General features: G+C 50.5%; 1 protein-coding gene across 1 annotated transcript in view; it reads right to left on the bottom strand.

Annotated features, from left to right (window-relative positions):
* Nucleotides 1–3039, bottom strand: part of PROS1 (protein S (alpha)) — a 100377-nt gene extending 97338 nt beyond the window's left edge. Inside the window, exon 1 of the mRNA XM_008061893.1 lies at nt 3008–3039. The gene's annotated coding sequence lies outside the window, so the exon portion shown is untranslated. The remainder of the gene's footprint in view (nt 1–3007) is intronic.
* Nucleotides 3040–3045: the final 6 nt, after the last annotated feature.

Genomic DNA, 3045 nt, shown 5'->3' with positions numbered 1-3045 from the left:
GCAGGGCGAGGCTGTGGTGGCTGGGAGCGGCCACTGCACTCCAGTCTGGGTGACAGAGTGAGACTCCAACTCAAAAACATTAATTAAATAAATAAATAAATAGCAACTATAAGCTGGACAGTAGTACACACCTGTAGGCCCAGTTACTCAGAAGGATTACTTGAGGCCAGGAGTACAAAGCTGAAGTATGCTATAATAGTGCCTGTGAATGGTCAATGCACTCCAGTCTTGGCAACGGAGCAAGGCCTCGTTTCTAAAAAGTTGTGATGCTGCTTTTTTTTAAATAACAACTATATTTCTGTGGACTAAACAATGAACTATAAATAAAGTATTAAGCCAGGCACAGTGGCTCAGCCTGTAACCCCAGCAGTTTGGGAGGCTGAGGTGAGTGGAGCCTGAGCCTGCGGGTTCGAAACAAAGCCTGGGCAATTTGACTGTCTTTATAGAAAAAAAAAAAAAAAAAAATTAGCCGGGCGTGGTAGCGCACACTTGTATGTCCAGCTACTTGGAAGGCTGAGGCGGAAGGATTGCTAGAGCCCAGCAGGTCAATTCTAGCGTGGCCGTAGGTACTCCAGCTTGAGCGACAGAATGAGACTCAGACTCAAAGAAAAAAAATGGTTTTAGGCCGGGCTTGGTGGCTCAGCCTGTTATACCAGCACTTTGGGAGGCCAAGACGAGTGGATTGCCTGAGCCCACGGGTTCGAGACCTACCTGGGCAACTTGGCGAGACCTCGTCTCTACAATAAATCAAAAATTAGTTGGGTATATACCTGTAGTTCTGTCTCCTCGGAAGGCTGAGGTGGAAGGATAGTCGGAGCCCAGCAGGTCGATGCTGGGGTGGCCGTGAACATGCCACTGCACTCCAGCCTGGGCGACAAAGTGAGACTCCAGCACAAAATATTAAAATAAAATAAAATAAAGGATTTAGAGATCTAATTATATCTCCAATTTAAAATCTTGTTGCCGGGCTCGGTGGCTCAGCCTGTAATCCTGTGCTGTAGGAGGTTGAGGTGAGTGGATTGCCTGAACCTGAGGGTTCGAGACCCGCCTGGGCAACTTGGTGAGACCTCATCTCTACAATAAATCAAAAAATCAGTCAGGCGTGGTAGGGCATGCCTGTAATTCCGGCTACTTGGAAGGCTGAGGCGGAAGGATCACCGTAGCCCAGCAGGTTGAGGCTGCGGTGGCTGGGAGCGGCCGCTGCACTCCAGTCTGGGCGACAGAGTGAGACTCCAATTCCATAAAAAAAAACCCCAAAAATAAAATAAAAAATAAAATAAAATCTTGTTGAGTAAAAACATCCCATCTGTATCTAAATTTCCTAATCAGTAAACCAGAGATGATTTTTAATCCAATTAAGCAACCAAAAAATTGTAAGTGAAGGCATTACAGGGCCAATTATTCTTTATGTGATATACTTGAATAATGAATCTATTCAGTCAGTATTTATACATAAAAATAGAATTCTCCATATATTATATACATATATATGCAAAACACACATACATAGACACACATACTTTTAACTCTGCCTAGAGTCATTCAAAATACAACAATCTCTACAAAAAGAAAGGGCCTAGAAAATTCCTGTAAATGACAAGCAGTTAAAAGTGGCAAGCCACTCCGCCTCCTTCACCTCTCCAAAACACTAGCTACCAAATATTTCTTTTTTTTTTTTTTTGAGCTGGAGTCTCACTCTGTCCCCCAGACTGGAGTGCAGCGGCCGCTCCCGGCCACCGCAGCCTCCACCTGCTGGGATCCGGCAATCCTTCCGCCTCAGCCTTCCAAGTAGCCGGAATTACAGGCATGCGCCACCAGGCCCGGCTGATTTTTTGATTTATTGTAGAGATGAGGTCTCCCTGCCCAGGCGGGTCTCGAACGCGCGGGCTCAGGCCACCCACTCACCTCAGCCTCCCAAAGGCGCGGGATGACAGGCTGAGCCACCGAGCCCGGCTCAAATATTTCATTGTTCTAACGCACTATATCGGCTTAATGACAGGGTTTTGAATGTCAAAGTTTTGCAACTGTAGCTCTTTAATATAAAATCAACATACAATGCTTCAGCTTGTAAATGAGAGTTTTAAAAATACCCCCTCCATCCTGATCACTAACTAACAGAAACTGGCAGAATGTTGGTGAACTGCCTTATGATTTTCCTGAAGTTCCCATCTTGAAAGAGTTTACTTGGAGCCCTAGGCGGCCTAAAAATTATTTGTTCTTCGGAGTTCTCTCTCCTGTTCCAATTCCTGAGAATCAAACATCGCCCAAGAAAGCATTTTAACTCAACCAAAACAAACACATGAACTGGCAAAAGCAAACTCCTTATCCTGTCTTGAATGCGGGCATAAGGACACAAGGAACTGGAGAAGCAAAAAGCACAAGGAATCTCATGCCACCGCCTAGGTCAGTGGCACGCAGTGTCCAACATCCCCGGGGCAAAACGATCTGAGAAACACGGTCCGGTATCGAACACGCCTTGTGATCTCCAGGCTAGCAAGTGACAACGCAAGCCTCCGCCATCCCGCCTAAAACAGCTGGTCCCCGTGACGCCAGCAAGGCCAGGTCAAAGTCCAGGCGTTGCGAAAGGGAGGTGGGTGGCCGGACAGGGGTGCGGGCTGGGGGGGGGGGGCGCTTGGACACAGGAGAGCCGCCGCCGAGGGCCGCCCTTCCTGCCCTCCTCAGGCGGCCATCTGCTCATCCTCGTCCCCGGACCGCGGACCTTCAGCTGCTGGGGGGCCACGGGCAGGTAGTCGGGTTCCGTCACTGCCACCCGGTCACCCAGGTTCTGGCATCCGTCCTGGAGGCCACCCGTCCTCGCGGCGGGGCAAGCCTGACCCTGCCCCACCACGGCCCGGCCCGCCCGGCGCACGCTGCTCCCTCGGGCCGGGCGACCGTGGCCGCGAGGACCCGGGGAAACTTTCTGGAAAGCGGGGGGGTCTGCAGGAGAAGACCCAGCCACCCCGAGCGCGCTGGGCAGGGGGAAGGCAGGACGCCGGCGAGTACTCACAGTTCGCCGCCCAGACGGGCAACACCAGGGCCAGGCAC

Source organism: Carlito syrichta, unplaced genomic scaffold (genome assembly GCF_000164805.1).
Source record: "Carlito syrichta isolate Samal-C Ts95f unplaced genomic scaffold, Tarsius_syrichta-2.0.1 Scaffold305637, whole genome shotgun sequence".
In the NCBI taxonomy this organism is placed as follows: Eukaryota; Metazoa; Chordata; class Mammalia; order Primates; family Tarsiidae; genus Carlito; species Carlito syrichta.
This window is presented reverse-complemented; position numbering and strand designations above follow the sequence as displayed.